The sequence below is a fragment of the Gorilla gorilla genome, chromosome 2 (assembly GCF_029281585.2).
Source record: "Gorilla gorilla gorilla isolate KB3781 chromosome 2, NHGRI_mGorGor1-v2.1_pri, whole genome shotgun sequence".
Classification (NCBI taxonomy): Eukaryota; Metazoa; Chordata; class Mammalia; order Primates; family Hominidae; genus Gorilla; species Gorilla gorilla.
In genome coordinates, this window is record NC_086017.1 from 10,333,878 (window position 1) to 10,360,525 (window position 26,648).

The following is a 26,648-nucleotide window of genomic DNA, read 5'->3' on the forward strand; positions in this document are numbered from 1 at the left end:
ACAATTCCTTCAATCCAAATTGTCATGCCCATACACATTAAAAAAAAAAAAAAAGCCTCCCTCTAGTTGGCCCCAGCATGTGACAGATTTTTAAAGAAAGATTTTGGTCGTATTTTAGCTCTTTGCACAGTAACAGCCACCCATTCTAATCCCTTAGCCACGTGGCGGGCTTGTGTGCATGTGTTTCAGGAGTTGCTGGCAAGCAGCTTGCAAAAGCCAGAGTAGAGTAAGAAAGAGAGAAAGAAAGAAGGAAAACAACAACAACAACAGCAACAAAAACCTTTAAACCCTGTCCTCTAAATATTGGGAATCTGTACTCTGACTGCTGATTGCTGCTTCTGGTCATAGGCAGGAAATCATTCTTTTTGCATCTCTCCCCCATGTTGCAAGCTTCCCCCATTTGATTGAAGTGACTTCCAAAGTATTTAAAGGGCTGGGGCCTGTTTTAACCTTTATTTCTAACTCTTCCCCTTTTGGGAGCCAGACATTAAGAACTACGACATTCAAATGCAACCACATATAAAGGGGAAATTAGAAATTCACTGTATATGCCCAGAGAAGGGTGTCAGGTAAGAGAAGACCTGGAAAGACCTTAGGTTTCCACCTCAGTCTGATCCCTGGCACAGAGACAGCCTACAACAATCAGAAGAACAAAAACAGAAATAAAACCTAATATACTCCATGGAAAAGGGAGGATCTGATTCCTAGAATTAACAGATTATTAGATTCAAATGTCCAGTTTTCAACAAAAAAAATTTACAAGATAAAAAGAAATAGGAAATACGGCTCAGTTGAAAGGGAAAAGCGACAACAACAAAAACTGTCGGTGAATCTACTAGAAAAAGGCTTTAAAATAACTCTCTTAAAGATGATCAAAGAACTAAAGGAAGATGTAAAAAAAGTATAAAAGAGAAATGATGTGTGAATGAAATGGAACATTAATAAAGAAGTAGAAGACAGAAAAGAAACTAAATGAAATTAGGAGCTGAAAAGTATAATGCATGACATAAAAATTTACTTGAGGGATTCAAATGCAGGTTTGGGCCAGCAGAAAGAACTTGTACACTTAAAATACAACAATGGACATTATCAAGTCTGAGGAACAGAACGGAAAAAGGTTAAAGTAAAGTGCAACCCAGCCTAAGGGACCTGTGGGACACCATAAAATACACGAACATATATGCTGAAGGACTCCCAAAGGAGAAGTGACAGAAAAGGGCAGAGAAAATATTTGAAAAAAAAAAAGCAAATTGCAGGTCAATATCCTCTATGAACACTGATGCAGAAATCCTCAGGACAATATTAGCAAATCAAATTCAATTGCATATTAAAATGATCATACACCATGACCAAGTGGGATTTCTACCTGGGATGCAAAGATGATTTAACATATGAAAATCAATCAATGTAATATACCACATTAACAGATTGAAGGAATAAGTTCACATAATCATCTTTATTAATGCAGAGAAAACCATTTAACAAAATTTAACAAACAAAGACTGCCTCTACATAATAAAAATTATGTATGAAAAAACTGAAAACCAACATTATTCTCATCAGTGAAAGACTGAAAGCTTTTTCTATAACATTAAGAATAAAACAAGGATGCCTACTCTCACTACTTCTATTCAACAAAGTACTGGAAGTCTTAGCAGAGCAAATAGTCAATGAAAAGAAACAAAAGGGATCCAAATATAAAATGAATAAGTGAAATTACCTGTTTGTAGATAACATGATCTTATATGTAGAAAACCCTAAAGATTCCATGAAAAACATTATAAATAATAAACAAATTCAGTAAAGTTGCAGAATACAAAATTGACATACGAAAATCAGTTGTGTTTCTATACACTAATAATGTATAATCCAAAAGGAAATTTAAAAAAATCTCATCTATAATACTATCAAAAAAATAAAGTACTTAGGGAAACACTTAAACAAGAAAGTGACAGACATATACACTGAAAATTATAAAACATTGTTGAAAGAAATTTAAGAAAACATAAATAAATGCAAAAATATCCAATGTTCATGGATTGGAAGACAATATTGTTAATACATCTATACTATCCAAAGTGATCTATCTACATATTAAATGGAATTTCTATCAAAATCCTAGTGATATATTTTCCAGAAGTAGAAAAACCCATGCTAAAATTTATATGAAATGTCCAAGAACCCTGAATAGCCAAGACAATCTTGATACAAAAGAACAAAGCTGGAGGATTCATACTTCGTGATTTCAAAACTTATTACAAAGCTACAGTGGGAAAAACAGTGTGGCTCTGTCAAAAAGACAAACATATGGAATGGATACAAATGGAATGCAATAGAGAGCCCAGAAATCAACCATCAAATATATGGTCGCATGATAGTCAACAAAAGTGTGAGGATCATTCAATGTGGAAATGGACAATTTTTCAACAAATGTTATTGGGAGAACTGGACATCCTCATGTAGATGACTGAAGTTGGATCTTTAACACTGTATAAAAATTGATTGGAACAATTCAAAATTGTTCCATGACCCAAATATAACACTTAAAAATATAAAATTTTTAGACAAAGATATTGGGCAAAATCTTCATGACACTGAATTTGTCAATGATTTCTTGGCTATGATATCAAAGGCATAGGCAACAACAACAAAAATAGACAAATTAGACTTCATTAAATTTTCTAAAAATTGTGCATCAAAACACACTATCAACAGAGCAAAATGCAACCCAGAAAATGGGAGAAAATATTTGCAAATTTTATATCTGACAAAAGATTAACATTTAGTATATATAGAACACTCCTAAAATTCAATAACAAAAAAACCTAACAACTTGATTCAAAATTGGGCAACAGATTTGAAAAGATCTTTATCGAAAAAAGATAATCAAATAGTCAGTGAGTGATATGGTTGTCTGTGTCCCTACCCAAATCTCATCTTGAATTGTAGCTCCCATAATTCCCATGTGTTGTGGGAGGGACCTGGTGGGATGTAATTAAATCATGGGGGCTGGGCTTTCCCATGCTGTTCTGGTGATAGTGAATAAGTCTCATGGGATCTGATGGTTTTATAAAGGGCAGTTCTCCTGCACATGCTCTTTTGACCGCTGCCATGTAAGACATGCCTTTGCTTCTCCTTTGCCTTCTACCATGATTGTGAGGCCTTCCCAGCCATGTGGAACTGAGAGTCCATTAAACCTCTTTCCTTTATAAATTACCCAGTTTCAGGTATGTCTTTATTAGCAGTGTAAGAACAGACTAATACAATGAGCATGATGATTAATTAGGAAAATGCACATCAGAACTACAGTGAGATACCACGTCATACCCATTAGGATGGCTAGTATTAGAACAAAGAAGAAAAAGAAAAGAAAAGGTGTTGGCAAGTATGTGGAGAAATTGGAACCCTTGTGCATTGTTGGTAGGAATGCAAAAATTGTGCAGCCACTGTGGAAAACAGTATGGCAATTCCTCAAAAACTGAAAAGTAGAACTACCATATGATTCAGCAATTCCACTTCTTGGTATACAGCCAACATAACTGAACTCAAGTTCTCAAAAAGATATGTGTACACCCATGTTCACAGCAGCATTATTCACAATAGCTAAAATGTGGAAGCAACCGATGAATGGATAAATAAAATGTGTTGTATACTTACAAAGGAATATTGTGCAGGAAGGACACTTGGACACATGCTATACCATGAATGAACTTTGAAGACATATTGCTACATTGAATAATAAAGTCACAAAAAGACAAATACTGTTTGACTCCACTTAAATGAGGCACTTAAAAGTTGTCAAACTCACAGAGACATCATGGTTGCCTGGGTCTGTCAAGGAGGGGGAAACAGAGAGTGTTTAATGGGTATGGATTTTCAGTCTGCAAGATAGAAAGAATTTTGTAGATGAATGGTGATGATAGTTCCACAACAATATAGCTATACATAATACCACCAAACTGTACACTTAAAAATGACTAAGACAGTAAATTTTATGTTACATGTATTATACCACATTAAAACATTTTTAAAAATATTGTCACTTTGTAGAATTTGCACTTCAATTTTGATGTTTACAATCTTCTCATGTATTTATTGGCCATCTGTATTTTTTAATTGCCTGTTCATATCATTTGCCTATTTTTTAAAAAAACAACTGAGTAGTTTGTTATTGACTTGAATGAAGTATCTATAAACATTAGCAAATAGTCCTTTGTCTGACATATAAACCTTTAAAGCAGAAAATTTCATCATTATCTGGTGACTCAGGATAAGGTGGAGCTGGTCTGAGGGAGGAACTGCTATTGGTAGACTGTTTTTTTAGTCAACAATTTGTCTCGCTAATTTTGGTCGTGCAAACCTATAACTTGTATTTCATTGAGACCATGCTGTGATTTCAAAATGACCTTCCAAAATCAAACATTCTATATTTTTGGACACTGAAGTCCCAGTAAAGCTTGTAAAATTTTATTTTTTCATAAATTACATTTGTAATGTTGTGTTTGCCTTGTATTCTGGGAGGCTTTTCATTCCTCAAAGGTGTTACAAAAATAAATGAGTTGATTTATAAAAATGCAATTCATATTTTATTATTTTTGTTCCCATAATGCTTACTTCATCTTTATTCATAAGTGAGTGATGTATTGGATTAATTCTTGGCATACACCAGTTTGATTTTAATTTGTTGAACAGCATTATTCAGAAATAGTAAAATAAATAATTTCATGTTAGAAGACCTGATTCTAAAATGACTCTAATTTTCAGCATGGCTTGGTGTTTATCATGTAGGAAACTTGATTCCACAAAACACTCACATATATTTTGAAAACTTTATAACATTTCTATTCTTATGCCTGGAAATAATATAATAGAGAACTTAAAGTATTTTAGAAACCACTAATCTCCACCAAACACATTTAAATCAACACATTTAAACCCTCACAATTTAAATTAAAATTTAGCTGCTATTAATTACAATACAAAAAACTAGTTGTGATGGTTTAGCATAAAACTAATGTTTCAAACTGCAAATAATTTAAACGTTTCAAAATGGACCAAAAGCTGTTGTTTCACCTTTGGATTAACAGCCAATTACTATTTAATATTTAGTAGTAACAAATGGTTACTTTAAAGAGTTTCTATCTTTCCACTTCAAAGGAAGCCTGTGGGAGCCCACATGATTCCTGGTATGGAAGTTGAAAATCAATCATGTATATAACACTCAATATTGAATATATAATTGTGTCCGGAATTAGTGGGTTCTTGAATGAACCCTTGTGGTGTTACAGTTCTTAAAGGTGGCGTGTCTGGAATTGTTCGTTCCCCCCGGTAGGTTCATGGCCTCACTGGCTTCAGGAGTGAAGCTGCACACCTGGAATGTGGAAATTAGACAACATAATCTTGAAGCAATCTTAATGTCCATTGATGGATGAATGAATAAAGAAAATGTGGCATACACATACAATTGAATATTATTCAGTCATAAAGTTCATAAAGGTGGCACGTCTGGAGTTGTTCCTTCCTCCCATCTGGAGTTATTCTTTCCTGCCAGTGGGTTAGTAGTCTCGCTGGCTTCAGGAGTCAAGCTGTAGACCTTTGCCGTGACTGTTACATCTCTTAAAGAAGGGGCAGACCCAAAGAGTGAGCAGCAGCAAGATTTATTGCAAAGAGCAAAAGAACAAAGCCTCCACAGCCTGGAAGGGGACCTGAGCCGGCTGCCTGGCTGGCTCGGGTGGCTTGCTTTTATTGCCTTATCTGGCCCCACCCACAGCCTACTGATTGGTCCATTTTGCCAAGAGCTGATTGGTCCATTTTACAGAGAGCTGATTGGTCCGTTTTGACAGAGTGCTGATTAGTCCGTTTACAAACCTTTAGTTAGACACAGAGTGCTGATTGGTGCATTTACAAACCTTTAGCTAGACACAGAGTGCTGATTCGCGCTTTTACAAACCTTTAGCTAGACAGAAAAGTTCTCTAAGTCCCGCCGGACCCAGAAGCCCAGCCGGCTTCACTTCTCAATGGCAGTCGCAGCGGGACTTCGTGGCACCTAGCCCGGGCACTCTGGCAGCCCACAGGGAGCTCATCCCCCGATCAAGCCCAGCAGGCGCCTGCCGGCTGCGGGTGCGGGGCCCGCCAAGCCCGCGCTCACCCGGAACCCACGCCGGCCCGCTAGCGCCGGGCGCGCAGCCTCGGCGGGCGGGCGCCTCTCCTTCCACACCTCCCCGCCAGCAGAGGGAGCTGGCTCCGGCCGCGGCCAGCCCCAGAGAGGGACCTCCTCAGCGCAGCGGCGGGCTGAAGGGCTGCTGGAGCGCGGCCAGAGCGGACGCCCAGGCCGAGGAGGCGCCGAGAGCGAGTGAGAGCTGCTAGCACGTTGTCACCTCTCATAAAGAGGTAAGTGTATAATATGAAGAGTCCGGAGACCCAAAGGTTCCTCTCAGTTTTTCCTCTGGCTCAGTGTGAGAACGGGGTTAAGGTTCTTTGCTTTTTTGGCCGCCCTTCTCATCCTCAAGAAAGAGGGTTTGGAATCACCTGTAGCTTTACTGCAAAACTTATGTAGTTTGAACTTCATGGATCCTCACTTGCACAGGTCACTTTCAAAGCCCTGGGAGCTCGGATATTTCTGACTTCATATTTTAAAATTATTTTTCTTAAGCCACCTCACGCCCGCAACCCCAGTGGTATGCACTGCTGGATTCACAATCCCTAGATTCATCACTGATTAGAATACATTATTGAAGGTTTCCTCCAGTTCGACAGTCCAGTCCTTCTATGTGAATACTTAATAATTGTTTATATCTAGTTACTCATAACTGTTGTCACCCATAGTGTTTTCTCTCCTAGGAAGTTTCTGCTTTTTAAAATAACACTTTACAGCTATTATGAAGATTGATTTTCACTGAGATGTTGTAAAAACTATGCAGATCCGTTATACTAGACCTATCTATACCGTGTATTATACTAGTCAGGATTCTCCTGAGAAACAGAACCACTAGGTTCTGTTCAAGCGCAGGAGATAAGAAAAAATATCCCAGCTCAAGCAGTGAGATGAAAAGAAGGGGTTAGTCCTCCTTCCTCCACCTTTTGTTTTATTGAAGCCTGCATTGGATTGGATGATGCTCACACCATGGGTAAAAGGAATCTACTTTACTCATTCCGCCGATGAGAAAGCTAATCTCATCTGGAAACACCCTCATTGACGCAGTCAGAAACAATGTTTAATCTGGGTACCCCCTGGCCCACTCAAGTTGACACATAAAATTAACCATCATATCTGTCTTCTTATCTTTAATTCTTCCCTCTGCTGACTTTTCTTGCCTCTGAGTTTAACAGTTCTCAGGCTGTGATCTCAGCATTACGTACATCAGAATCATCAGGAGTTTTATTTTATTATTTTTTTAATGAAATTCTCAGGACTGCAGTCCAGATTTACTGAATAATAAAAGGGGGGAGGGTTGCAGATACAAGAAACCTACGTTTTGAACACGTCCTCCAAATGTTTGTGTCCCCTAGTCTTTAAAAGTCAACTATTCATTTCCATGTTCTAGAAGGTGTGTGTGAATGTGCTTTTTCAAAATCGGGAGCAGATGGCAAGGAGAATAAGAATGTAAAAAAAGCTAAATGTAGGTGAAAATTTGTGACCTATTCCCCAAACAAATATAAAAGGATGATATTATTATATTTTGATGTATTATATCACATGATATTCTGTGACTCAATGTACATCCTCTTTTTATTATGACATTTTCCCTTTCCATTTTTCTTGGCTCTCATAGCTGGTCTAAAAAGAGAAGAGAGAAAAGCTGGAAAGAAAAGCTGCCCTTGCCTTGTTGAATTTCTCGCTTGCAGTTCCAGAACATGAGAAGAGGTGTTCTGGTTAGATTAAGAGAAGTCACGGGGCAGAGACACTTGGTCTCACCCCTCCATTGATGCTCTGGGGAGAATCTTTGTGTAGACCTCCCTTATACTGCAAGGGGCTGCCCCAATAAAGTTAGGAGAGAGGTGCAGCATACACACACACAGAGTAAAGGTCTAGTTTGCACACTGATCCTTTCTGAATTCCCTATGTGCTAGACGCTGAGTTGAGAGCCTGCTGCCTGCCATGAGGCCTTATGAGGGAACTCAAGATGACCCCAGGAAGGAAGCCATGTGCAAAGCATAGACCAGGAACCATAATGAGTGACCAGGAGAAGCTTAACGGCTCCAATGTATTTTCATATTGAAAGGAGAGATTTGGGAATGTTGTGTTAGTGAGGTGAGTCCCACTTCACCTCACCCCACTATCTCCTGGAAGCCCCTGAGAAACAGTCACAGACCACAGTTGGGAAACACAATTTCCATTATGAGAAGCCATCAACACTAAAAGTTGAAAAACAAAGGGAGTATTTGCAGAGGGCTTTTCACAGTGCTGTAACATCTTCCGCTAGTTTTTTAATATGATAGTTTGCTTGAATAAGTGTGTCTGGAAGATAGAGAATCAAAAAGGAAAAACAAAGATGTGAGACAATTAGTTGAAAAAGACTTCAATCAGCTGAGATTCCATGCTGGATTTTGGAAGACATAATCACATATTGTATGTGATTACCAGGGGTACAAGCAAGTGTGTGTGTGTGACAAAGAAAAGTGTACATTATTTCATCTAATGTGTCTGTTGCTCAGTTGAACTGTTATGCTGCCCAAGCTGTTGAGGTTGTGTATTTTCTTATTCAGTAGTCATGCATTTCACTGTGGATTTAAAAATGGAGACTCACCTCAAGGATTCACTGGAAATAAAAGTTACTACAGCCAAGCCAGTTGTTTGTTTGCTCTTTATTTTCAAGTACCAGGAAGTTTGATATGGTTGAAGGAAGAGTATAAATGAAGATTGGTACAGTATAAATAAATAATTTTTGTTTGATGTGAAGAGAACTTTTAACATAACTTTCGTGAAAAAAATTTTTAAAGAAAAACAAGAAGGCAAATCCAGCCAAGTGTTTCTTGAAAGCCAGTTCTCAATGTCATAAAGGATTCGTGGGAAAATATTAAATGTGGGCAATCAAATTAATTTCCATTAATTAATTATTCTGAGTTCTCATGCTTCTTGGAATCTTCCTCTTAAGAGCTCAGTCAACAATTTTAGTCTTTACAACCGTATGTAAAGTCAAGATGGATATATTAATTTGAGGCTCAGTATTGACCATCATATCTAGGGGACAGCTCTTTATAAGCATAACTTTAACCAATTTTATATTTTCAACTCAGGGTTAGTGGTGTTCTTGAATATAATGAGTAGGCAACAAAAAGAAATAGGAAGAGTATTTGGAAGTCAGGCCATTCATTTATACAAACGATTTATAAACATGCTGTTGAAACATATAGCTCTTACTTGCAGTGTGGTTTTCTGTGCATCAGTGTTATTTACCCACATTTTGTTAACAAGTGTTTTGTTTCATGAGGTTGCAGATAAATGCATATAAAATGACAAGTAGTATTATTATTGATTCTCTTAAACAGTAGCTTTGAGATTTCAAGACATTCCATCAGCATGTTGATCAGAAGGAAAAAGGCGCCTTAGGAAAGAGGCTAAACTGGTCTATAAAGTTATTTGAAGGAATCGTCTTGGGAAGTTAGTTCCAAAAGAAAAACTTTCTATTGCTGGAGGGCTATTCATTATCTCTGAGGCTGGCAGATTAGTGAGTTGCTGTTGTCTTTGATAACATGTCAAAAATAAGCTCAAAGTTATGAGATCAATTCTGGTATTAAAGAATTAGTTTTACATTGTGGTATTGTTGAGCTCTACCAGAACCCCAGGGGCTATTTGAGAATTCTGGGTGTACATTAAAAATACATTTTCACTACCCAGGATATACTTTTGTCTACATGTCAATGGTTTTAATGACTAACGCTGGGTATGCAGCAAAAAATGGTATTGGTTTTACAGTAAATTCTTACTCATTTTATTTCATTTTTAGCAACAATTTAATTCTTAAAATTCCAGGGGAAGTAATGATTAATCAGATTGGATGAATAATTTTCAAATTATGCTATGCTGTTACCAATTTCCCCAGAATTCAATTTCTGCCAAACTTTTAATATTTATTTCTCCCAGGGATTGTAATTATGTTGTTGCTTATTCTAGCCAACATTTTTAAAATCGGATTTTGTTTTTCAAATGTAGTATCAATATTATCACTAAATATTTATTTGGCATACACATTTCTACCTTACCTTTTCAAAGATCAGTCTCATCTCTAGATGCTATTGTTCTTAATGATGCAAATGATTTGCTGTTTGACCAATATGGCTGCATAAATCACAGTGAGAGTAAGTACTTGTAGTAATTGAAACTTCTAAGTTACCTCTGTTATGCTACAATTTGCTCATTTCCTGTATATAAAAAAACACAATATTTTACTTAGTACTGACTTTTCCCCATGCCTGAGGAAGTAGTAAACTCTCCAAGAAAGGAGAAATAGCTACATATTTCTATAGAAACAGAAAAACAAGCTATAATAAAGACTATAAATTTGGATACTTGTTAAATGGCTGAGGAGTATATTTGGTGCTGTGATAGCTATTAAATGCATTTTAACATCCATAATAATTGAGAATAGTTGCAAAACAATCATCATGAATAGTGAAACAAACATAAACTAAAAAGAAACTGCTGTTCATTATTTTTTGTGACTTTTTCTAGTGCCAGATAATTCTTTCCTACTGTGATAATGGTATGAAACATCAATATAAACTATAAAATATGAAGGAATTTTCAAAATATTTTCATAATTATTTCATTACCCACGCTTTCATTTTCAAAAATATCTCAAAATATGTTAATACTATAGTTGATTGGATAAGCTGGACCTTCTAAGAAAAAGATTGCACTTTGTTTTATACAATAACTCTTTCAGTAACGTTTATTGTGGACTTGTTGTGTGCAAGATTCTTTACCAAATTACAAATATAAAAAGATTAATGAAATATGTGTCTTATTTCAAGATACTGTCAACTTCCTCCTTTTCCTTCCTTCCTTCCTTCCCCCCTCCCTCCCTCCCTCCCTCCGTGCCTTCCTTCCCTCTCTTCTTTGTTCCCTCTCTCCCTCTTCCTTCCCTCCATTCCATAACTATATTTTGAACTGTTGCTTGTTAGACCTAATGCTTAGCACTGGACATAAAGCATGATATTTATTTTCATTAAATCAATTCAAGAAAAACTTTCAAACAAAACAGTCTATAACTAAGCAGCTTAGCTCAAACTGCATTTACCATTTTTTTCTTTCTTCCTTTCTCTCCAGTCTCAAGATGTAGCTTTGAGCCAAACTACAAATGTGTTTTCTTTCATCTTGAAATATAGCCTCAGAATGTGCTGTGAACCTCCACTCTCCTCTCCCTTTCCCACTTTATGCTCCCATGCCTCATGCACATTTATTTACCTAGGTACTTGTTAAGCACACACCATGCTCTCTTATCTGGTCATAAATTTCCTTAGAAGCTTTAGGGGCCGGATCCTGATACAGACCAGACACCTCTAGAGTTCTCTCTCCAACGCGTGAGTACCTCAAGCCTGAAATCCACTCTTGACTAGAGATTGACTGTAAGATTGACTGCAATTGATTTGTAACCTGGTTGGGCCCATCCTGGCACGGGTTCCTTCACTAGATGGAATAATAATTCAAAACAAGTCATCGGAGCAGGTTGCACCACCTGACACCTCCTAAACTGTTTGTTTATCCTGCATTCCAAACCTCTCGCTTTAAAAACCCCTGCATTCCCTCCACAAATTAAAGAGTGGAAATGTTTGGAAAGAATTCCGCCCAGTCTTGCCCTTGCTACCACAGATAATAAAGCTTGCTCTCTTTCTATCACACCTCGCTCTTGTTATTTTGGCGTCTTTCTCCAAGCAGCAAGCAGCTGGACCCTTTTGCCTGTTACAAGTCTTTAAATAGGATAGTTTTCAAATGTCTTCCTCAGTAAAAAATATGATTCTATCCCTCCAATAACATAACCTTTTCTTTTCCTTTTCTGTCTGTTGGGAGGAGTTTAAAAAGAAAGGGTGGGCATTCCATATGTATATGAAATTTCCTGTTGGTTCCTGAAAAAATGATAAATTTTTCAATGATGTATCTAGAAAATAGTGACTTCTGTGATTTAATTTATTACATACTAGCACATGTTTTGTGGCAGAAGAAAACCCTTAAATTTAGTATGCAGAACTCACTGTTGGGGGCACAATGGAACAGACTCATACTGAGACTTGCCTGCATTCTGGATAGGGTAATTGAGTCCATAGAGCTGCACTTCATCATCTGCTAAGTCAGCAGTTAATTTTCTTTCTAGTGCATTATTTACTTCAAAATTAATATTCATGAGAACTCAAGGAATACAAGCTAGCCTAAAGATTTAGGCTTCGTCTGCATTTGTCGTCTGCATGAAGGGAGCAATTTTATAGCACACCCAGGTGCCCTAACATGTTGACAGCCTAGCAACATTTTACACTTAAAATTCTTCAACTGATTATTGGATATTTTGAACAAGGACATTACATTATTCTTGGTACTTATGGCTACACAGCAAAAGTAACATCTGGGAAGGAAATAAGTCGTTACAAATGGATGTGGACATCTGTTTTCTGATGGAAAAAGAGCTTCTGTCCTACAAAATATTTTCTTGTAATAATGGATAATAATGTTTTTATTTATTTGTATTTGTTTGCTTTTAACTGGAGACCACAGAATTTTCTTAGAAAATATTTATTTGCAATATTCCAAGCATTGTAGACCGCTTGGTCTAGTGGCAAGTCCTAATCTCTGTAGTAACAGTGACACCTATTTAGTGTGGCACAGAGTGGCTTTGGTGTCAGAAAGACATTGCTGCAAATCTCAGTATTTATAACAGGAACTTCTTTCAATTCTCTCTTGGGGATTTTTATTATCCACATATCTCCCTTTTAGTGGGAGAGCAAAGCCAGTCTTGCTGTTTTTGAACTCTTACTTAAAATCTAACCTGGGACTAATAAAAAGAAAGTTAGAGATCCTCTCTGGCAGCCAAAGTCCCTGAAGTGAAAAAGCAGAGAATGAGAATTGTTTGTTAAAAGTGACCACAGCAAAAGCTAGAAGGTGAGGACCAAAGGAGAGAGCTGGTAAGAGATACTCTGTGACACTGGTTGTCCAATCATTGAAAACACTGAGTCTTTGTGGGTCTCCAGCAAACTTCCAGTCCTCTCCTGCTTTCAGTGGAGAGTCTCCACTTAATAATTTAAGAACTCCACTTACACTAGCCTTTCTATTTGCATATCTTTCTTGATACTTCTTCTCCACCACCCTCAAACCCCAAGCACTAAGATTTTCTCAGCTGTCCTTCTAAATATCTATTGCATGCATTTGACTTCTATTCATCGCTGATCTCCATGGCCATTTCCCACTGTCTAAAACTTTTCAACCAGTGCCATTGACTGAGGCCTTCAGCAATTTCTGTAATATATTCCTGAGTAGTGCTTCATGATCTCATCTTTGTCTACCTTTCCAGCTTAATCTGTATTGTTCTCCTTTCTTCTATATTGCACAGAAGCCATCTGGGACTTGCAGCTTCCGTTTGCTGTTTGTTCACAAAAGCCTGGTTCATTTCAAGGCAGGAATATCCTCCCTCACATTTTTCATCTGCTGTATTCCTACTCACTCTTCAGTTCTAACTGAAAGGTCACTTGCTTATAAAGGCCTTTCCTGACCTCTTAGATTTGTGTTATTCCCTCTGCTGTAGGCTTTCACAACACCTTGTATTTTTTAATATTAACCTTTTTAATATCAACTTAAAAAATCACAATCACTTAATGTGTTTGTTTTCTACCAACCTGTGAGTTACAAGAAATTGGGTGCCATTCTGTTTCTGTTTATCTTGTATTGCTAGGACTGGGTAGAGTGCATACACATAGTAATGCCTAAATAAAGACTTGTTGCTTAACTAAATGGATGATAATATCAATAATTCATTTGGGAATTAGACATAAACACCAATTTACACTATATAGTATCATCAAATCATCAAAGACATCAATTTGGATATTACAAATAATGGAAATCCTTGTATGTAGAATTAGGGCCATTACTTATTTTTAAAATCACTTATTCCACATGAAATTATTGTACACCTCTGTAAGCCCGAAGAACCACTGTTATACCAGAAGTTGTTTTGAAATAGTAGGTGTTCAAACTATAGTTGTACTACATGTTTTACAGTATTATTTATTGTGTAACTTTGGTTTAAAAATACATAATTTATAGATCACAGAAAGGTATATTAGATTATTATTCAAAAGTATTAATTTCCTCCCCATCTACCTCCATGGCACGAGTGTACTTCCCTGTCTCTTGACTTTGGGTTTGGATGTCACTTGTTTTGGCCTGAGGGATGTCAGCAGATGTGACATGTAATACAAACAAAAACTCACCATGTGCTTCTGCAATTATGGGCTTGAACAATTGTTTTTCTGACATTCTGTTAAAGAACTTTCACCCTGAAACCTGCTGTCCCCTTAAGATAGACCTGTCAAATGAATACATAGACTGCAGAGCCAGCCGAGCTGACCTGCAGACCCAATACAGAAATGCATGCTTTTTGTTGAATGCCGTTATTATCTGATTGTTTGTTATGCATAAGAGTTTACGTATACACGGAGTTCCCATGTAAATTTGTAGGCGAGATGGTGTAAGGCAGATGGTCACTTGCTGCCTGAGGACATCACATAAGTGAAACCTCCTTAATTATTTGAATGCAATATAAATATGTAAAGCTTATTAAGGCTGTGATGTTAAGTTGTTAAATAGAGAAGTACAAAGTAACTGATTGAAACATCATAGGAGTAAATAAAGAAGACAGTCAAGGATGGTTATGCAGCTTTCATCCCCTAGGTCCTCCCACTCCAGGTTACCTCCTTCTAATCATAGAAACTGGCTCAGCTCTGTGTCTTACATGAGTCTCTCTCTCTCTACTTTCAAGTCACTTGAAATGATCAGAGAACCAGTGAATTCTTAACTAACAGAAGCTAACTAGATTTGTCCTCAAATTGTAATACTAAAACATGCAGAGATTTTTGTGAAGGCTGTAACCAATCATTAAAACATAGAAGTGTGCGATCTTCGTTTCACCATCATAAAGCATCAAAAGGCATTTTTAACATGATGCTATAATTCATAATCAGTAAAAATTTTCCAGTACGTTGGAAGCTGAAGTATGCTTTCAAAAAATGAAATTGGTACTCTACTTCCATTAATGAGTGCTTTGAAGTATGTATGGAGATAGCTTTCCTCATTTTCAGTAATTCTTCTTGTTCATTACAGCATTTAAAGGGGTAGAGGGTGGGGAGTAAAAATATCATTTTGCAGGCACAAAAATTTTAACTAGCAGCAGATGGTGAGACTGTAAAGAAACTGCTCCTCACATGAAACTTACGGAAATTGGTTTCTTTCTGATATAGTCACACATCATTTAGTTCTAGAATCAGGGGTCAGGGCAATACTTGCCATATGCTAACCCTAGTATATCTGCCTCTTGCTGGTATAGATGCTGCATTTCAAGGAATTTGATTTGAGCCAAAGCATGCTGTAATTTTTATAATAACAAGCCGTGGCCTTTGCTGACATTTTACCGCTGCCCAATAATGAATTCTCTCTAGAGCTGGAAGCTGTTTTTTAAAATTTGAAATAAAGTTTAATCTTACTTAAGTTCTTTGGAACAACAACAAAAAAAAAACTTTATTAATTTTCTACATGCAACCTAGTCTTTCTGTCTGAGAACAAAGGAAAACTGGTGTGTGTGTGTGTGTGTGTGTGTGTGTGTGTGTGTGTGTGTGCATGCTCCCCTGTGTACGTGCACCTGTTGAGGTGAGGGTGTAAGAATGCCATGGAGGAAGGAATAGGCTGGAAATTTACAGTCCTTCTCTGGTAATTTAAAAAATGTGTCCACAAGTTCTTGGATATACTTTCCTTCCAAAGTCAGAGACAAATTCCTCTCTTGCTGAATGTGGATTGGAATTTTTGATTTGTAACTAACAATGGGAATGTGGTAGAAATGACGCTGTGACTTCCAAGACTAGGTCGTAAAAAGGACAGCTTCTATCTGGCTCTCTCTTGGATCATTTGTTCTGGGAAAAGACAGCTGCTGTGTTGTGAGGTAACTCAAGTAGCCCTATGGGGAGTGGAACTGGGGCCTCCTGCCAACAGCAAGCACCAGTTTGTCAGCATGTGGGCACACCATGTCAGGGGCAGTTCTTTCAGTCCCAGTCAATGCTTCAGTGGACTGCAGCTCTTTTGAGTATATGACTGCACCTCATGAGGTACACTGAACTAGAACTGCCCAGGTAAGCCAGTCTTGAATTTGTGACTCACATCCATTGTGTGAATTTATAAAAGTTTTTTACTATTTTAAGCTACTAAGTTTTGAGGTAACGGTTACTCTGCAATAAGTAACTAATCTGCACAAACTTATTAAGTGTATTGTCTTATTCGATTATCATAGCAATAAGATAGGTACTAGTATAATCATTTTCACATATGAGAGAAACTAAAACCAAGTTGAGGTAATTAAATTACTATGTTTGCTCATGGGGTCTGTATATGAGTAAAGATTAAATTCAGCTACAAGCAACAGGAAATGTAACATAAAAATGATGAGACAAATACATATTCCCACCCATAATATTATATATGAGGAAATTAAGGGCTGGTTCTTTTGCTCATGGAATGCACTCTGGGTCCTAGCTGCTTCTAACTCTTTAGATCATGGTTACTAGCATGTGGCTCTATACTCATGTTCACATGGTAGTTGCCACATTACCAGCAGTTGCAACCATATTTTGGACAAGAAGAAGGAAAGGGGGAAAAGTCAATAGTCTTTGGACAGCTTAGCCTTTTTGTGTCAGGAAGAAAAATCTGCTTCATGACACTTCTGCACCATAATGGCCATGCTTATGTTGAATTGCCTCTCTTAGTTACAAAGGAGGCTGAGCTCATTGGTCCTTGGAGTGAAAAGTCAGGTTTCTGTTGGAAAGCAAGAAATGAATAAGGGATATTTCTAGGCAACTAGTTGTAGCTGCTATGGCCTACATTTTTGGTTATTCTGTATATTCAGATAAATCTTTATCCCACTTTTTAATTTTGCAACCATACTTATCACAAAAGAAACCACCTCCAAGTTTCATCCAGATACTAACTTTAGCTCAAAGTCTAAAAATTCTGGGTGGTATACAGATCACTTCATCATTCCCAAACCTTAGAGTAAAATTAAAAATGTATGCCATACAACTCTGCTATTTCATGGTTAAAAAATAAATGGGTCTTTATACTTATTAGCATCTACGTAATCAATTAAATTCTCCACACTTAACTCACATTTTCCTTGCAGTTAACATGAACAACTCATTCAAGAGATGTAAAATTATTCTAGCTCCAGTATTCAAATTATACTTCGATAGAAATCAAATTAGTTTGTTCAAGTTCTTAAAAATTTTAAAAACTTTTGTATTTCTCCAGTTGTTAGTGAAAGCAAGTAATTGTAACCCAAAAATTAAATAGCCCACTCTTCATGTGAGTAATATTCTCAAAGTTCATTAAAATGTGTACTGTATTATTCAGTAATAATTATGCACAATCATTGTAAAATTTATCAAACTTGGTTAAAATTTATCACAGTTTAGTTAAATTTAAGTGGTTAATTAAATAATCTACATATGTGTACTCTTTTCTAACAGAGAGTTAATCTGTTCAGGTCAATTGCAAGTAGGTTTTTCATGAAAATAGCTTATTTAAAATAAAAAAGCCAACTGAGGGCCAAGTAAGATAAGCTGTTGAAAAATCTCATCATTTCATATATTCTTGCCAAATTTCTGACAATAAAGATTATAAGAGTTTCAGGAAGAAAATACGGAGGTTGCATTCCAGAAAAATAAAAAGGAATTAAAGAAAGAGGAAGGTATGGGATCCACTCAACAATGCAATTAGCACAGGTGTTCAGTAAAATGAGATCTTAGGATGAAGAGTTATACATCATCCTTAAAAAGCGATCAGTTAAAGTAAGAAGTCTGTAGTCTGCACAAAAACTATTTTCAAGAAGAAGATACTTTCTATTTATGAACTTGGAATCTCTAATGACAAGAAAGCACAATGCAAATATGAGACACATTAAAATGTTTTATTAGTTTGTAAAATTGTTAGAAAGTTAGAAAAAAAAGAGTGCAGTTGAATTTTACACTCGAAAAGCTCTCCTGTGAGTTGTCTGCACCTAGCAACCAAGTTTTATACTGTCAGTCTAAACAGACTTCTTGATTTTGCATTAAATAACATTCACAGGATCATGCCATTGGCATAATTACAAGTATAGGTCATGAATGTTTTCATTTTGGAATATATCTGTAGAGTATGGTTTGGGAGGTCTAATTGTGGTGACAAAATAGACTCTAAATGTTATCAAACCATAATTTTAAAGGTAGAATTAATTGATAGGGGACAGAAGGGGTGAGAGGTGGGAAGGAAGTATTTTTAGGGTAACCAATTGCCTGATCTTTCACAATGGCAATCAGATATATACTAATATCTATTTTCTAGAAGAAATAAAAAATCAAGCATTAATTTAAACTTAAGAAAACTCAAAGAAGAATTCCTGTCTAGGTCTTAAAGGCCCCGCAAAAATTGCAAATTTGCTTACCTTTCAGATGTGTTTCATTACTGGAGGTCAAAACAATGACTTTCTTTCTATTTCTCTCACACTCCAAGCCCTTTTCTGCCTCTGGTCCTTTCCGTTTTTTGTATCTTTGCTAGAAAAAGTCTTTCTAAAATTTTTGGTGTGGCTGTCTTCTTTTTTTTATTTTTTATTTTTTTATTATTATTATACTTTAAGTTTTAGGGTACATGTGCACAATGTGCAGGTTAGTTACATATGTATACATGTGCCATGCTGGTGTGCTGCACCCATTAACTCGTCATTTAGTATTAGGTACATCTCCGAAAGCTATCCCTCCCCCCTCCCCACACCCCACAACAGTGGCTGTCTTCTTATACTTGTGCACATTCAACTCAGTTATCACTTTCCAACATTTCAGAGGAGGTCTCCACCTTGCCCATTGGTCACTTCATGCCATGAATTATTTCACTTTATGGTTTTCTTAATATTTATCACCATCTAATATTATGGTAGTTTTTTTTCAATATTTCTTCTCTCTTGCTTGAATATAAGCTCCAAGAGAACAACTTAAAAAAAATTCTCATTGGGTTGATCAGTGATAATTTGTTGAAGGAATCAATTTAAATAATAAAATTAATAATAGCAATAGTAATTAGCAATCATAGCAATCATGTTATGGGCTATATTATGGCCCTCCAAATTTATATGTTGAAACCCTATCCCATAGTACCTCAGGATGTGATTTTATTTGGAGATAGGGTTTTACAGAGGTAATAACGTTAAAATGAGGTCATTAGGGTGGGCCCTAATCCAATTATGACTGGTGTTTTTATAAGAAGAGAAGGTTGGGATACAGATTTACACAGGGAAAAGACTGTGAAGACAGGAAAAAGGCCATCTACCAGCCCAGGAGAGAGGCCTCAAAAGAAGTCAACCGTGATCTTGGACTTCTAGTCTCAAAAATGTGAGAAAATTAATCTCTGTTGTTGTCACCCACTTTGTAGGAGGCTATCCTAGCAAACTAATGCAAGTACTATCACAACTCAGGAGAAGAATGGACTGTGGATATGCTAAGTGACTTAAATGAACTAATACATGATCTTTCATAACAGGGAAAAAAAACTAGGTCCTGAGTAAACTTTACAAAAAAAAAAAAAAAAGAAAAAAATGGTATAAGCGTATAATGCAGAAAACTAATAAACATGAGAAGTATTAAAATGGATTAAAGTTATTGCTTCTTAGAAGTAGGGCTAGAAATAGACAGCAGATGAGAGGCGTTTTAAAAAAATAACAATCTGTATTGTGTAATTTTTCATTCTTGGATTACTTGTATGAAAAAAGTAGATATAATTAATTTTTTAGTTTTGAACTATTTATGGAAAGGTATAGTGACTTGTGGCATCTGTAGCTACTTTTTTTCCTAATACATTTTTATTTCATGAGGCATTCTGGTTTACAGAGTATAAAAAAGAAAATAAAATGGTTGTGAGAGCTAATTTATTCTTTAGATTTTGAAAATGAAGAAAAGATTGGTGAAAATACAAGACAGAAAAGTCTGCAGTAAGAAACAGACTTCAAAGGAGTTTTCCCTGGGAAAGCAGACTGGAAATAAGATATAATGTAGGGGATGTTTATAAATCCTAACCACAGTCATGAAAACAGATGGAGTAACAGGTGGTGAAACAACAGATGAAATACAGAATGTTGATGGTGAAGAGGAGAAGGTAATGACCAGATTCAGTTTTCTGGAAGGGCTTCAATTCAATACATTTGAGAAAGTTGATGGTATTTGAAATAACTAAGGGACAATTCTTTTGTACCCATGTTCTAGCCATTGTCATCAACTGTGTAGAGAATTCAACTTTTAAAATAATCAGTAAATACGTAATGTAAAATCGATTCACGGCAGCCAGTTAGCCCTTATTTTGAAATTAAAGAGCATAATCAAGTATTAAAGGAAAACACAAATATCATTGCTGGACTAAGTCTGGATCAAAGTATTTGCTATTACCTTTCTAGGAAAAGGATAACTTGCAGCATTTTTTTTTTAAATTCGGGTTTCCATAGTTTTTTTTTTTTAATATAGGTGGACTTCTTTTATGAAGAAAAATATACTATAAAAATGTAAGCCAAATAATTTGATTACTCATTATAAGCGAAATGGAATTTGGAGATTATTTATGGGAAGAATGGAGCAATTATACAATATAATAAGCAAAACTAGATAATCTCAGATGTAGGACATTATTCAAAATGATTTCAGATTTTTAGTTTTAATTGGCAAGAAAACCTCTTCTTTGTCCCTATAATTTTAAAAGTCATCATCAAATTGAAACTGACCCAATAATCCCATAGATAGTATTTTTTTATATATAAATATAGAAATTGACCCTTCTGGTCTTAAAGCTTGAAAATTAGATTTGTTTTATCTGAGTTCCTTCCTCTGGAAATTACCTTCAGGCATCTCAAAAAAATATATCAAAGAATTGAAACTCACCAGATCCAGACAATGAGATACCCCTCATTCATCATGATTGCTTCCTTGCCCCTTTCTAGCTCCTGTTTTCTCACACATTGTTGCATTTCTTTCCTGCTATATAAAATGCCAATTTTAGTCAGTTAGGGAGATGAATTTGAGTGATCTCCTGTCTCTTCTGCTGCAGCACCCAATTAAAGCCTTCCTCCTTGGCAATACTCATCTCAGTCATTGGCTTTCTGTGCGGAGAGCAGCAGGACCTAGACTAAACCCCTGGTGTTTCGGTAACAAAATGATTGACAGTGATTGAGTTTTCATCATGTATATTGATTGTCTTCCATTACAGCCAAATGTATCATAAGATATTTTACCCTTGTTCACTTTACTTTTTGTATGTCCCTGGCTTTGACTTCCACGGTATTACTGAAATATTCTTAATAGGTGAACAAGGACTTTCTCATAATTACACCTTACACTTTATTTGAACTGTCAGCATCTCTGAGCTCCAGATTTATTTGTCTAAGTATCTACGGGTTCCTTCTGTTTGGGTTTCCTAGTTACCTCAAAATCAAACTTTGGAAGCTGGAGCTAACTGCCTTCTTGTTCTTTCTTCCAACTAGTTGCTCAAACCAGAAATTCAGGTAATATTATTGACTCTTCCAACCTGTTTTCTAACCTCATCTACTGATCACCAATTAAGGTGCATATTAACTCCTATGTATTTCTTCTAATCTGTCAAGTTTCTCTCTGTCCACAAGTCTTTATTCTAATTAAGTCCAGTATCATCTTTTGTCTGAATTATAGCAATTCCCTTCTGACTAATCTTATTGTCTACAATCTTTTGCAACTCCATTCCCTTCTTCACATTGCAGACAAGACAACCGTTTTCAAAAGTAAGTCATATAAACATGTAAGTGTGTATACATTATATGGATATGTCTGTATGCTTATGTATGTATACATGCATGAATGTGTGTATGTAATTCCACATTTTAAAGTTCACTGGTTTGTCTCAGAATAAATTTCCAAATACTTAATCTGGTTTAAGAGTAACCTGTGTTTTTTCTGCAATCTTTATGTAGTATTTCTGTTTATTTATCCAGCCCTACCTTATATTGTATCATCTCCAGATTTTACAACCATCTGTATTGAACCACATTCAGTTCCAGAATAATTATGACATTCTTTTTTATTCCTTTAGGGTTTTATTTCCCAAAACATACTTTTCCTTCTATTTGAAACTCTTTTTTGTTCTTCTTCAAACCATGCTGTCCTGCTTTTTCACGCCTGATTCTGGATAATCTCATGGATGGAAAGGGTGAATAACTGGATCTGTGGACTTTCCTCTCATCTCCTGGACATCTAAGGTTTGCCCATGGGTAATTATTCTTGTAACATTAACTCAAAGAATTGCTAAGAGTTTACTTTTTTGGATCAAAATAAGTGAGAATCTAGCCAGGGGCTATAGGACTGGCTGAAGCAGTTGCTTTTTGAGTAATATGTGCTGATAATATACAGCCATCCTAGAGTATGGAGGCAAGTAATATACCCCTGAGTGAACACCTAAACAACTAGGGGTAAAAGGTAGAGTGAGCTCAGAGCTGGGGCTTTTTCATGCTGAGGTTCTGCATACACTTAGCTTGCCTCTCATGACAATGTTTACCTTGAGTGTGGAATGACATAGACTCTGTGCCTGGGAGTCATAAGAACTCTACAATGCTGCCATTGTGCATGCTCTGTTGTTTCTTTTCTCCATCCTTCCTTAAAGTAAACCTGGTCTTACTAGAAGCATGTTGTGTCTCATGAATTAGACTGCCAACAAAAACTGAAGACCATTGCTGCTGGTAAGCAGATGGTGCTGCATTTCCATTCATTCTTTAGACTTCACTAATAGGTCACTTCATCTGAGAAGTATTCCCTGATTGATCAGCTGAGTTAAAGATGAAAATTTTAATGTACTCATAAAGGCTATATACCTCTCCCCTCAACATTTATTGAATTATATTCTAATCATTTCTTATCTTTATTCCTCACTGCATTACATGGACACAATATCTTATTCATAGGTGTATTTCCAATGTATGTAACAGTGCTTGGCACTTAGATGCATAATTAAATTTATTGATTAAACAAACAGCTAAAGAACATAAATCTCACTGTGCAATGGAGAATAGATAAATGGTTAACAAGGTTTATATAACTATAGCTAAATTTTCTGTTTATTTCCCCATTGTATCAGTTCATTCTTGCTATATAACAAACTCCAAAACTCAGTGGATGAAAACTACAATAATTATTTATCATTGCACATTTGTCTGCAGGTTGGCTTGGGTGTGACTAATCAATGCGTGGTTAGGACACCCTACTTTGGGCTGTAGTGACTGGGTGGCTCTTCTTCTCACTGTATGCCTGCGGGTCAGCAGGAAAGCTGTACTCCACATGTCTCTTATGATCCTTGGACCAACAGGATACCCAGGCCATGCTTTGTATATGGCAATGGCAGAGTTGAAAGGAGTGAGTGAAGGCTTGTTGGGTCTCTTGTGCATAGGCTTGGCACTGGCACAATGTTACTTCTGCCTGAATATCATTCACCAAAGCAAGTCATGTGGCCACGTCCAAAGCCAAAGACCAGGAAGATACATTCCACCTACACTGAGGCAATGGGGGATTGTGAAGCAGCAATGTGATCAACCACAACCACCAACATAACATGCAGTAATTTTAGAATACTTGATCTCTTTTAAATACAATTGTTTTTATATTCTGTATCACACAAATTATTTGTGGAACAATTTCAATCATTTCATCACATTAAACTGGATTTATTTCAATCAAAACGAATATACTGAGAGGCTCCAAACAGCAGCCAAGTGTGAAGTTGTCTTCATTTTACCCTACATCTTCCTTCCTGTCTACCTGTCTGTGGGCAACAGGTATTAGCTCAAGACCAGGGGGCTCTTTCTTGTTCAAGATCTTCCCTTCCTGACTGTCCAGCCTGTGGTCTTCTGACTTGCTTAACCACCTGCACAGTTGTGAAGGCAAATCCTCACACTAAATCCACCTGCAAAAACCATATCCCCTACTGGTTCTGCTTCTCTGGTGAACCTTAGCTGGTATACTCCCTTACAATGCCCATTGTCCTGTAGTTCCCCAAGTCCTGCTTACTCTTTTTTCTAAGTAGTACCTTAATATTACTGAAGAATACACTGCCACCTGGGGATCCAATTATAATTTCTCACTTCTTCCAGTGATAATTGAGAGTAATTTATTTCTGTCCTTTCCCTCTGCCATTAGCCAAGACCAAAATGTCATTTGCTCTTACCAGAATGACAAGAGGAGCCTCGTAACCTGTACTCAGCAAGCCGTTCCTATCCAAACTACTTTCTTCTTTGAATATAGGAAACTTTCATAAATACAAACTTGAACATGTTAGCTTCCACCTACTCTTGCTGTGGTTTCCCACTGGGAAGTTCCTCATCCTTAACATGACCTAAAAGCTTCTGCACTCCCTGGCTTTTCCTCCATGTCTCCATTGTCCTTTCTTACTACACCTTACCTTTTCACCCAGTGGCCTGAAATGCTCTTCCAACATTCTCCACGGTGTAGGCAGAAATTACCCCAAAGATGTCCATGTGCTACTCTCTGGAACATCTGAGTATGTCATGTCATATGGTGAGGTGGAGAAAAGGCTGCTGAAGAAATTAAGATTGCTAATCAGTTGACCTTCAGAAGAGGTGATTATACTGGACCACCTGGGTGGTCTCAGTGTTGTTACAAGGGTCTTTATTAGTGAAAGAAGGAGCTAGGAGAGTCAAGGTCAGAGTTTGAGGCAGACTTGAAGACATTACACTGCTGGCTTTGAAGACGGAGAAAGGGGCTACAATCTCAGAAATATGGGAAGCCTCTAAATGCTGGAAAAGGCAAAGAAATGCATTCTTTCACTGAGCCTTCAAAAGGAAAACACCTTGGCTAACATCTGATTTTTGCCTAATGAGACCCATTTTGGACTTCTGACTTTCAAAATTTTATCATAATAAATCTATATCTTAAGCCACCACATTTGTAGTAATTGTTACAATAGCAAAAGGAAACTATTGTATGAAATTCTTCCATACATTTTCAGTTTAAAATTTCAAAACTGATAGATTATCTAATTTTTATTTTTAAATAGAAGTAATTACCATCTATTATACCCCGATTTTCATTAAAGAAGCACTTTTAAGTTTTAACTTTTTATTTTTAAATAATCAAATTTATAGAAAACTTACAAGAATAGTACAAAGAATTCCCACATACAATATATCCAGATTCGCCAATTTTTAACATTTTCTCATATTTGTTTATTATTCTCTCTCTCCCTTTCTCTCTCTCTCTATATATATATGCACAAAAATGCATGCAGTTATTATTGAAAAAAATTAACATAAAAACAATTACAAAGGGCATGATCTCAGAATAAAGCAAAATCCCTTACGTTCAATAACTTCACAATATGGTTCTTACATTTTCCTTGTTTTATCATGGACCAGTAAAAACCTAATTATAGAAAAGCACTGGTTCATGGACAAGCATGCTGAAAACACTGTCTTAATAAAGTCTTACTTATACATCCTTATGCTTATTGTACTAGCCAGTTCTCACATTGCTATAAAGAACTACCTGAGACTGGGTAATTATAAAGAAAAGAGGTTTAAGTGGCTCACAATTTTGCAGGTTGTACAGGAAGCATGACTGGGAGGCCTCAGGAGACATACAATCATGATGGAAGGCAAAGGGGAAGCAGGCTTCTCTAACATTGGAGATTAAAATTCGACATGAAATTTGGGCAGGAACACAAATACAAACCATATCACTTACTCTTAAATGACTCATTTTCAGGAAAACCTTATATTCCCACACTAGAGTTTATTCCTCAAGTTTGAGTTTCTCTTGAAACCTGAACTTCTTGATGTCCCCGATAACATTGGCATACTCTCTATCACCTTAAGTTCCTTGAGGGCAGGAGCCATATTTTTGTCTACCATATAATCTTCTTAGGACAGAAGCTGGCACAGAGCACATACTCTTTAAAAATGTATTCACTATGTTAAATAATCGACAAAGAACAGAAAAAGTAGAGAATGTAGAGTTCATTAAAAAAATTCTTATAATTCTAAAACTGTATTTCATATTGCCTCAGATTTATAATTTTAATTCTAATTTGCCCAAAAAAAGTGTCCAAAGAAAATGCTTACTTTAATTTTAAGTCTAACAACATGTAAACCTTAGAATTATAAAGAGCAAATTTGGAGCTCATAACCTTTGACTCAAAATGGAAAGGTGAACTAGGATTTATTGAAAAGGCACCATTTTTTGGTCCTTTATTTGTGATCTAGGATTATCTAGTTAAACCCCCCACCCAATGGATGGAGAGGATACAGTTCTGTCTCTTTCCATAATCTTTATCAGATAGCTATTTTATTTCATTAAAAAATTAATCTATTGTATCTGAACATGCCTGTGAATTATGCTTTATTTAAAACCCTGTG

At 36.4% G+C, this 26,648-nt stretch overlaps 1 long non-coding RNA gene across 1 annotated transcript in view; it reads left to right on the forward strand.

The window, feature by feature from the left end:
* Positions 1–1,445: 1,445 nt before the first annotated feature.
* The window catches only part of LOC129532264 (uncharacterized), a 271,054-nt gene continuing 245,851 nt past the window's right edge, over positions 1,446–26,648 (forward strand). Inside the window, exon 1 of the long non-coding RNA XR_010132736.1 lies at positions 1,446–6,390. This is a non-coding gene — a long non-coding RNA (uncharacterized lncRNA). The remainder of the gene's footprint in view (positions 6,391–26,648) is intronic.